The sequence below is a fragment of the Heloderma suspectum genome, chromosome 2 (genome assembly GCF_057233095.1).
Source record: "Heloderma suspectum isolate Gila_16-S chromosome 2, 16-S_ref, whole genome shotgun sequence".
Lineage (NCBI taxonomy): Eukaryota > Metazoa > Chordata > Lepidosauria > Squamata > Helodermatidae > Heloderma > Heloderma suspectum.
Window position 1 is genome coordinate 211,699,367 of NC_139459.1, and position 11,822 is coordinate 211,711,188.

Below are 11,822 nucleotides of genomic sequence, written 5' to 3' on the forward strand. Positions count from 1 at the left end.
GCCATCCAGAAACTGCTTGTATTTTCTGTGTTACCATAGAGTTGAACTTCTTCCCCCACCCTCAGATCCCCATACCTTACAGGGGTCCTTAACTCTTTGGGGCCTGTGGATGCCACCAAAAATGGCTGCCATGGGAGGCATAGCTAGTCACAAAAATCTCTGCAGTGGGATGGCTAGCCACAAAATGGCTGCCATGGGAGGTGTGGTTAATCACAAAATGCTTGGAGTCCAAACATTTTGTTACTGGATCTCCCCTCCACACATATCCACATTAAAAGAGCAGAATGAGAGACAGGACCTCAGAATAGTGCAAATGTTGTGGTTTGGCTGATGTTACTGGGTCCTGTAAGAGAGTTACCCACTCAGATCACCTCATAGCATAGCAATACATGTTTAGTTCATCCTGTCTGTAAGGCAGGGGTGGGAAAGTTGTCCTCCAGATGTTGGACTCTAACTTCTATCAGCCCCAGCCAAGGTGGCCAATGGTTAGGGATGCTGGGAGTTGTAATCCAGCAACATCTGGAGGGCCACAGGTTCTCCATCCCTGCTCTAAGGTCTCACTGGGTTAGCTTAGTTTGTGTAGTGGGTGTTGATTTGAATTTGTCTGGGTTGGACTGAATTCAGAAGACTTGATCAATTTGATCTAGTTTGGGTTTAAATAACACTGATTGAATGTGCTGGTTTGTGCCAAGGTAGCTTAAACTGCACTAGTTTACAGGTAGTTAAATGGACTCAATTTGGGTAAGGTTATGGTGGGCTAGGATTAATTTGGGGTAGATGGGGCAGTTTAAATGTAGCTGGTTTAAGAAAAGTTCTTTTCAGTTTGGCTGGGCAGGGCTGTATTAAGTTTAGCTGGTTTGGTAAAGTTGATCTCAACCTGATTTGGTTGAGCTCCACCAAACAGATCGGGACTGAAAGAGATAACTTGCTCTTAGAATTTCCCCCAGATTCTTTTTCTTGTTTTTAAGGAACACCCTTTTCAGTTAGGCAAGAAAGGGTGGAGGCATTCATTACCTGACTAAGGGAAGTCCATTCCTATTGATTCTTGCCCTGTAGGTGAAATAAAGCAATTGACTGGAAGCTTTTGTGTTCCATGCAAATACCTTTTATCTAAAGCCCAAGCTTTGAGAAAGGATGGTTCAAGGGCCCCCAGGGAGGGGAGGGGTACTTTTGTTATACATGTCTGAAAAGAAAGGTCAATGTGTCTGTTAGACAAAGGGCTCTTAAACTATTCCATACACTTTTCCCATATAATCTCCACAGCACACATTTAGTAACACAAGGTTGTGCCTCTCCCCCCCACACACACACGCACACACACACTTTATTTCTTCAACCTCTGTAGAGCCAAACTGCTGCCTCTGAGACCATTTCTGAAAAAGCAGCATCACATTTCAAAACCACAAAATTAGCGCCACCAAAGGCCCTAGCTGAGAAAAGGGGATTCACTCAAGTGTCCCATTTTGTTTCACTATTTAATTTGTGAGGTTCTGGGCTCTGTGCAGGTTCAAACAGGTATGTTTGTTTGGCTCAGATTTCGAGGTTATCTGCAAAGCCTCGAGGCCAAAGAGCAGGAGAAATAAGTTACTGCTGGTTATGGCCACCCAAATCAGATTATCAATCATTTTCAAGCACATGTTAAGTCTGTGGCACCATGTGGCTCTCACCTGTACATTTTGAACTGAGCAGGCTCTGTCTCTGAAGCTCACACCAATTCCTGTTTCACATAAGCATTTTCTCAGAGATTTAAATACAGCCAACATAGCCTTTGCTTTTGAACTGTGGTGCTGGAGAAGACTCTTACGAGTCCCCTGGACTGCAAGGAAGTCAAATCAGTCCATCCTACAGGAAATCAACCCTGATTGCTCATTGGAAGGACAGATACTGAAGCTGAAGCTGAAATATTTTGGCCACCTAATGCGAAGAGAAAACTCTCTGGAAAAGACCCTGATGCTGGGAAAGACTGAAGGCAAAAGGAGAAGGGGATGGCAGAGGATGAGATGGCTAGATAGCATCATGGATGCAATGAATATGAACTTGAGCACGCTCCGGGAGAGAGCGCAGGACAGGAAGGCCTGGCGTGCTATGGTCCATGGGGTCACGAAGAGTCGGACACGACTGAACGACTGAACAACAACAACAAACATAGCCTTACAGCCTGAAGTAAAGGGTCAGATTCCAAAGCAGGCCCACACATATCTTTTTGTCAGGATTCAGAAAGTGTCCCTTTAAGCAGCTGATGAGCTCACTACTAGTTAAACTCATGCCCAAAACCAAAATGGCTGTCAGACATTAGTGGTTAGCCATGCTTATATGGAGAAAATGCTACTGTTCAGGCAAAGTGTGCTTGGCCTACAGCCTGCACTAGAGAAGGGGAGGGGGGACTGCATTGTCCACTGCCACCAGTAGAGGGGAGGCAACAGCAGCCCTGGCCTAACTGGGCATCGCAACAAGTGACCCAGTCTCTACGGTCTCTCCACATTGTATAAAGCAGGGGTGGCCAATTGGCAGCCCACAGTAAAGCCATTTTGTTTCAACCCTGATGGGTAGGACTGCCAGCTTCTGATTTCAAAAATTCTGGTACCTTATTGCCCTGTGTTCTCTCTCTCTCTCTCTCTCTCTCTCTCTCTCTCTCACACACACACACACACATCATTGTGTTGCTCTGTTGTCACCCATCCTTCTGCCTCCCTTCCCTTGCCTCAACAGAGCACCCTGTGGAGGGTAGCTATGGAAGTACCACAACCATGCACTCTGCCATCTTGCATGCAGCAGTGCATGAAATAGTGTGCTAGGGCTGAGCTTAGCAACCTGGTATCTTAGTAAACAGCTTAGGCATGTGTGCCCAGTGAAAATGATCCTTTATTTTAAACATACTGGCTTTACTCAAAAAGAACCTCAGCAAGCAGGCCAAATTTCTGGCTTTTTACCCCCCAGATTCTGGTGGCTGGGCCAGACAATGGTAAAAAAATGTACATATAAGCCATTTTTAATCCGGTCAGCTAGAAAGCTAAACCACTGCCCTACCAAATTTCACTCAAGGGTATGTGTGTGTTTTAAATGCCCCCCCAATTCTACTCATAATGAAGAGAAAGTGGTTTTCAAAAGTTGCGCAAGATGAATTCCATGTTTTGGTATTGCATCTCCCTAGACTTTCTGATGGAGTCGGACCACTCCATAACAGATCTATGAGGATCTGGGGTTGTGTGACAAAACAGACTTCCAGCCCAGATATGTTGGCGATCCCTGGAATGGGAAAGATTAATCTTTAAGACCATACCCCAGAAGAGTTATTGTGAGCCCCAGGCTTGTATTATCACAGCTTGGTGGCCAGTAATCCGTCAGACATGCTTATTCTGAATATAACAAGCCCTTTTACAAATGCTTCTCCATCTTGTGCAGCTTCTAAACTTCCCTTTAAAAGTTTTAATGTTTATCTCCTGAAAAACATATAACATCTGAAGTCTCTGAAAAACCCCTCCTTAAATGTAACTCTAAAGAAGGCTGGCACAAAGTAAGGCCTGGAGGGCCCCTTCCCCTACTTTCTGCAACTTAAACCCTTTGTTTATGGCCATTTCCACGCTCTGTGTGGGAACCTCAAGCCCATCAAAACTTGGGGTGGGGATGAGGGAATGCCTGCATTGTCTTTATTGCTCCTGCTGTCCTTGGATTCAGAGGTGAATGATGGAGTTGGCCCCAGTTTTTCCTGCCTATTACACCCTGGCAGCCATGCTGCCTGGCCCACGTGCCTCCAACACTTTTCTGCTGATGTGAATTGTGTGTGGGGAATGGGGAGGGGGAGTGAAAGCCCTGAGAGCCGTTCTTGCTGCTAAACTCAGCAAGACTGGGGCAAATTGAGGGAGCAACTGGGGGCTGGGGAAGAGTTGGATTTTTTTTTAAGAGAGATTGAAAGAAAGAAGTGATAAACTTAAGTGACGGGGTTGCAGTGAGACCTGTGGGGTAGGGAAACAGAAAAAGAGGAGGGGACAGAGAAAGGGATCCAGATCTGTGATGGTTCAGAGAGACAAGAGTGAGTGAGAGTGTGTGTGTGTGTGTGTGTGTGTGTGTGATGGAGTAGACGCAGGGGTGGGCAACTTGCCCTCCAGATGTTTTGGCCTACAACTCCCATCAGCCCTAGCCAGCATAACCAATGGTGAGGGATGCTGGGAGTTGTAGGCCAAAACATCTGGAGGGCCACAAGTTGCCCACCCCTGAGGAGGGAGGGCTAACAGACAGAGGAGACTATAGAGTGAAGGGATCTCCTACTGGGTGCAGAGAGTGAAAACAGAGGTTAACAGAATGGGTTAAAAGCCGACACTGATTTAAACACTCCTTTAAAATGAAACAAAAATGCTTTCCCACACTTGTTCTGATGTACTCCCCCCCAACCGAATTATTGCAAGAATGTAAAAAATGACTCGCAGACTGAATAGACTTGTGCACCCGTGCTCCAAAAACTATTATTTATTCATTCATGTAAAGCATGTACAACCCGCTCTCCAACCAGAGGCTTCCAGAGCCCCTACTCTGAATAAGTCTGTTGTATATCCAGCAGAGGGCATGCCGAGACTCTTGAAGTACCGGAAGAGCCAGATGGGGGGCAGGGGTTCCTGCTTCCTTAGCCAATCCCCACCACTCCGCACTCCCACGCAGGAAGGTCATTTGAAGGACCCTTTTGCTGACATCACCCCCAAAATCCAAACTGCACTTGGTGGTATCAACTGTCCAATGGCTCTGGATACAAGTCCTGCCACACAATAACCTTGTGATATGTTTCATTTATTTGCATTTCCATTTAGCCACCAATCCCAACGATTCATCAGGGTAGATTGCAATATATTCCCATCTCGTGTCTTTATGGATTGCTCCTGTTGCTGGCATCCTTTGTTCTGTTGCCTGGACCATCCTTGCAGCTTCAAGCCCTGAAGCCTCCTTTCCACCACCGCCAATCCTCTTCAATACAAAGAGAGTGAGTGCTCCCCTTCTTTCAGAAAGGTGCTTCCTGTGCAGTTGTGTAGTCATTTAGTAGAAAACAGTCCATCACAATAAAACTCACTTATAAATTTTGTTATTTGGGTTCAGCATGTTAAAATCGACAATATTAAAAACCCATTTGTATTGTCTTACTTGAAAGATAAAAAGCATATTGAAATGAAGTATTTATTTTGTTCTGTTCTATAAACAAATCAGTTACAAAGCTTTTTTTGGTCATGTTAATTATGTTCTGTAAAATCACCAACAGAGGAGCTGAGCACTTGCAAAGAGCTCTTGTTTAATCTAGCAGTTGAGCTCTTGCAAACTCTATTTTGCTTATCCCTGTTGCTAATAACACTATATAGGGGAACCTCTGTGAATAAATATACTTTGGAACAATTTAGATTAAACTAATCAGAGCAAATAAGAAAAAAAGAAGTAAACTGCAAAGTAGTAGATTAGGAAACAGCAGAGAGAGAGAGTGGCCTTTATTGTGGCAGTATACCACCCAAACAGGTACAGTTAGCAGCTGTGTGTTAGCAACTTTGGAGGAAGATAGGCAATTCCATACCAGTGCCAGTTCAGGATGCTGGGCCCTGCTGACTACTGTGACATTTTGCCAGTGAGAAGACACTTAAAAATATAATTATCTGATTTCTATACTGCCTTTTAAGACACAATTGGCATTTTAAAGCAGTGTATATGATGATGATGATAGGCTTGTGTTCAGAGGCACCCTGGTCCTTCATTCAGAGAGTATGCCGGTGCCCCTAAACCACTATTTGGCACCTGGTTCTAGTTGCTGGACCTCAGGGTTCTAGTCAAAAACAAAAGTCCATCCTGGATGCCTGATGTCTGCCTTCTGTAAGAGGAGATGGCTGAAATGGGTTCTTCTTCATTGCATAGTTAGAGGTTTGATACAGATTCAGATGCCAGTGGAGAGGGAGGAACCTGTTCTACAACCAGTGGGGGATAGGGAAGCGGGGCTTCAACTATGAGGCAATATAGTTAGAATCTAACATTTAATTCCACTTATTTATTTCATTTTCTTGCTTAACAAGATCAGCCTCGGATGGCCTTCTCTCTGTCCCATCAGCCAGGACAGCTAGACTGGTGGGGATGAGGGAGAGGGCCTTTTCTGTGGTGGCCCCCACTCTGTGGAACTCCCTCCCTAGGGAACTCCTTCAAGTCCCCTCTTTAATGAGCTTCCGTCATGCATTAAAAATGTGGTTGTTCAGGCAGGCATTTGGGGTGGGTTAGGGTATTTCAGAAAATGTTTTTACTGTAGAATTTTATTGTTTTAAACTGTTTTATTGTACGTTGTACATCGCCCAGAGTGGCCAGATGGGCGATTAATAAATTTAATAATAATAAATAAATAAATTTCTATACCACCCAATAGCCAAAGATCTCCAGGTGGTTTACAAGAATTACAAAACATAATACAAAAAACATTAACATATGAAATTTAAAAACAACTTAAAACGGCTAAAAACAATTACCATGAGATACCAGGACCTGATAAAACAGTGGACATTTATATGCCACCACATGCCTGGGAGTAGAGGACAGTCATAACCTGGCACCAAAAAGATGGCAATGTTGGCCCCAGGTGGACCTTGGTGGGGAGATTGTTGCATAATCGGGGGGGGGGGGCAACCACCAAGAAGGCCCTCTCCCTTGTTGCCACCCTCCAACCCTCCCTTGGAGGAGGCTCTCAGAGGAAGGCCTCAGATGTTGACTGTAGTGTACATGTAGGTTCATACTAGGAGAGCGCCCCCATCAAGTATTGTGGTCCTGAGCCATATATGGCTTAATAGGTCAAACCCAGCAACACCTTGTGGACTTAGAAATGTATAGGCAGCCAGTGCAAATGGGCAAGAATCGGTGTTATATGCTCAGACCTCCTGGGCAGGGCACATGTGGAAATCAGGTCTATTCTCTGAAATCATATCAGCAAGATGGGTTAGCTGAACGTTGGCAGAATATTGGGATAAGTGTGTTGTGTATCTGTCACAGCAGATACAATCCACCTAGTTTTGGGATGGGACTTTGAATCCAGTGTCATTCAAGGTCTTTTCTGACCCAGATCAAAATACCTTTGTAATCCTCCTAGTTTGCAATTCATATCTTTCTTCCATCAGGGTCAAACAAAGCCAAGTGTTTTTTCCTACTCTCATTTATTGCCCTTGTGCTCTTCTTCTTTGCTGGCTATGTGCAATCTGTCTATTCCAAAAAATTGTGCCTCCTAATTTTCATCCCTGGTCTGTATTTTGAGTGGATCTGCTGCTCTGAAACCACCAAGGTATTTTGGTCTGAAGAAAACAAACTGATTTTGTCTAACTTCTTGTATGTTACTGTTTCATATGCTCCAAGTCACCTGTTTACCAAGGACAGTCCTCATTATCTTATTTGTATTATTATTTATTTATAGTATTTCTATACCGCCTTTCTAGACCAATCAAAACATTTTTTCCTGTCCCTGGTAAATCAGTGTTCCTATCTTGTCCATACTTTTGTCCTTTGGGAATGCCTTGTTGGGCAGAGAGTATAGCACAGTGGTAGAGCCCCTGCTTTGCACACAGAAGGTCCCAGGTTCAATCTTTGGCATCTCTAGTTAATAGGATTAAATAGCAAACGATGAGAAAGAAATTTGCCTGAGATTCCAAAGAGCCTTTGCCTAGCAGAGCTGACAATACAGTCTAGATGGACAAACATTCCGAACTGGTATAACTTAAGGCAGCTTCCTGTATTGTTAAATTTTTATTGGCATGAGTTGCTAGGGTTGTCATTCTTCGAGGTTCAGTTCTAGATTGCAGTGGGAGCTGGGAGGTTGATATATCTTGTCTGTTGTGCACAAGTATGCAAATTACAGGTGGAACCAAAGGGGGGAATCATCCCATCAGACAAGTCGCTCGCTCACTCCCAACCCTCTCGCTGTAGGACCCCTGTGCTTACTTGAAGGAAACACATTTTCCACATAGAAATTCTAACTGAATCATAAACTGGAAATTAAAATAAAGCTGCAGTCCTAAGCATGCTTACTTGAAAGCTAACTCCATCAATATAAATAGGACTTACCAGTAGGATGTGAAATACGTCAGGGTTTCCTTGCTCTCTTTTGGAAGTCTACTGTGGGGCAAAGCATGGCCCTCAGAAATGCACTTTGCCTCTTTTATACCCCTTCCTGAGTTTTGCTAGTTGTGCCATTGATGTAATATGTACTAAGATGCCATGCAGTACACAACTGGCCTTTTCATGCATTTTCATGCAACTGCTGAAGTATATTTTGACCTGTTAACATATTGTAGGACAATTATGTTTTTCTAGTACATCTTTAACCAAAACCACCAAAAAAACCCTCCTATCTTTTAAACTGGTGCAGGACAGGTTGTTGCAGAGTAATTTAATACAGCATGTGTAGGAGAGGTTTCAGGTGTGTATAGTGGGGCTGGGGAGTGAGGTTCAGCCTGTCATCTTTGGTGTGAATATAGGGATGCTACAAGTGTGTCCCTATTCCCAACTGAGAAATGTTAGAGGGCATCATGTATCAGATACAGGTTACATCTCCCCTGGACAATGGTCATATGTAAATTATGGAGAGATAAGTTTCTCTCTCTCTGTCTCTCTCTCTCTCTCTCTCTTGCTTCCACAAACCTGCTGCCTAGTCTTTCAGCCTCCTCATGTTCCATTATCCAAGATCCACAGCTGGGCAATACCTTTATGAGGACCAACCAAACTGTCACAAAAGGGTGTGCAAGTTTTTTAGTTCTCCAGAACTCTTCATCAGGCTAAATGGCACAAAAAGCAGATGGGGGGCACCCCAAAAAGTGCAAAGATTAGGCTAGATGTTGTGGTCATGAGGTCTGCAGCTTAGACTCCCACAAATGAGAGGCGCTGGGAAAACCTATTCCTTCCTACTTAGGAAGCCATTAGCTTCGATATACAGTCTTCATGGCGTTCCCCTGTTCCCATGGGCAGGGTAGCAGGAGTGGTTGCTACCCCAGGCCAACTGTCCCAGCATCTTCTAGGAATTGGGAGGGGAAGACAGGAAAGAACCGGTAGGTTGACCCCTGCTGTAGGAATGCGTCCTTCACTTAATTTGGTTGCATCAAGCATGCTGATGTTCCTGTCTCGTTGCCAGAGGCACAGGAATTCTAATGCTGTTAAAACAGTCTGCTGTTTTCCTGATTCTGCAGACAGCCTCTGATATCATCTTGGAAAGAGTGCTGTGATCAATGAACTAGTTTGAATCTCTGGCCTAGGGATTTGGCTTTTCCCCCAAGGTGCCACCAAAAGGGTTCTTCTTAGGGCACTTGTCTCTAAAGAAATGCAGATTTCTGCAGTAGCTGCAGCTACATGTTGTGTGATAGGAGGAGATACTATGGTATCTCTTTCACATTCTCTTTATCTCTCCCAGGCTCTGGAAAACAGAACTGGGCAAGACCACATGCCTGCTTTCTGCCAAGATACATTCCTTCTGGTCAGAGCATACTCTTTTCCTGCAAAACCATATCCTTTTGGTGAAACCACACTTTTCTCTTTTCCTGCTTTTAGAGCTGAACTCACGAATATAATGCAAACACCTCCAGGTATGTGCCTTAAAGAATAAAATAAAATAAAATAAAATAAAATCCCAGGCTACCCTAACCCAGTACCCTCACTGGTTTCCATCCTTCAAAAAAATCAGGGTATGTGCAAACACATCACAAAACCAATGAAAGGAGAAACATGTTATGTTGGATTTGTTTACCTCCCACTATTGCTGGAGGATAACTCTTCCCCCACCCCCCACCATTCTTTTCTAATGGTGGTGCCAGACAGAGGACTCCTACCACTCCCAGTCAAAAAGCACTGGGCAGTTGTTCTGTCTTCTCCTCAGTCAATATTTTTCTGATAAGGAGAAACACAGAAGTTGTGAGAAAACACAGGAGGGTTACAAAGTGATGTAACCTTCACTTCAGTCCATAGAGAGAATACAGGTTTGATGGCATGAAACTTGCAACTTGATCCTTCACAGAAGTAAGCCCCACTGAGTGCAATGGGGTATAGGCCCAAGGAAATATGCTTCAATTTGTTGGCTTGGTATTCTTACAGCCCAGTCTTATGCATGTTTATTTTTTAGTCCCATTGAGTTCAATAGGATTTACTTCCTCGTTAAAACCATCAAGGAATCTGGTAGCACCTTAAAGGCTAAAATATTGTTAGGGCATACGTTTTTGTGGATTAGAGTCCACTTCATCAGAAAGCTTATGCCATAATAAGGTTGTTCGTCTTTTAAAGTACTACAAGACTCCTTGATGTTTTTACTGAAAAACAGACTAACAGACGATCCCTCTGGAAATTGTATCCTAGTCAAAATTATGCTTTGGGATCTTTTCCCCTGCAGAAGGCATTCTGACAGGGAAAAATGTCTGGAAGGTATCGGGTTAAGCACCCACTCCCCAACCATCCTTCCTCAGCTTTGGATTGCCGCTTCCACTGAGTGCGTTTCATTTAAGGGGAAAACGAGGAAGGGGTATACGGGACTTGATGTAACATGTAGTTTAGCCATGAGAATTAGGTCTCCAAGGCAGCTTGTAGCTACCTGGAGGCGATGATCAGGAAAAGAGAGTGCTGCTTTAGGCACGAGGGACACATATATATTCTAGGGCTAGGTGGACAGCAGGGGCAGGTTAGTGGTTGGACAGGAAATTGTGCAAGCATTCAAGCCTCACCCCCTGTCCTTTGGGAAGCACTGGCTCCTAAGCTTTGGTTCCTAAGAGTTCATTAGATATTCTTAGCGATTATGAGAGAAAAATGTGCTTTAAAATAAATAAAAATGGAGATTCCCATTGTGCCTATTTCTGTACCAAATACGTAGCTATCTTTGGCTGGCTGGCTGGCTGGCTGGCTGGCTGGCAGCCCTGGGTGAAAGTCCCCTGCAGCTCTCCACAACTGAACTGTAAAAAGAGAGGATGCCAGGCATTTACTCAGTTGTGCTACTTCATGTTTCAGACCCATCAGGAGCACCTATACCAGTGGCCATATCACTACACATTGGGGAACAATTGTTATAAACCAGCTTTCCCCACCTTGGTGCCCTCCAGTTGTGTTAGACTACAACTCCCATCACACTTGGCCTGCATTGGCCATGCTGTCTGGGAATGGTGGGGGTTGGGGAATGCTGTTATAAACAATGATGTGAGCTTATGTGCAAAGTGTGCATGTCAAATGCTTAAACACAAAGAACTGTGACTGTCCTGGGGATGGCCTTGGTAGAGATATTATGAGTTACAAAAAGTAAGCACAGCATTTACTCTTAATTATTAATATGTCCTAGAGCAGAACTTTACACTTTGCTGGGTATCTCCTCCCACCCCACTTTCAAATCTGAAAAGGTACCCCTGAGCCTGCCATCTGGTTCACCTGGGCCCACTGACTAGTCAGAGATGGACAGGCAGAGAGAGTTCAGCCTGAGAAGAACCCCTGCCAACCATGGGACAAGGAGGCAATCTGACTTCCCATTTCTGGCTCTTTGTCCATTGCAGTCATGTAACCATTTTTTTTTAAATGACCATTGACCTTCAACTGGGAACCTTTAACCTGGGAGACCAGATTTGTATGTCTCCATCAAGAATGTGTCCACTAATTCATGTCGACGGGCTTCCTGTGCCACACTGGTTTTACCTGTCTCAAAAGAGCAGGCTTAATTCAATTGTACTTTGGAGCTCCCCAAATGACAGGTGCTCACTATATATCATCTGCTTTCTTACAGCTGGTAAATGCATAGTTTTGAAGACAATTTATTGCGAGGGGATTGCGGTGATCCATGCCTGATTAGCTTCCTCTGTCTCCCCTTCCCGCCA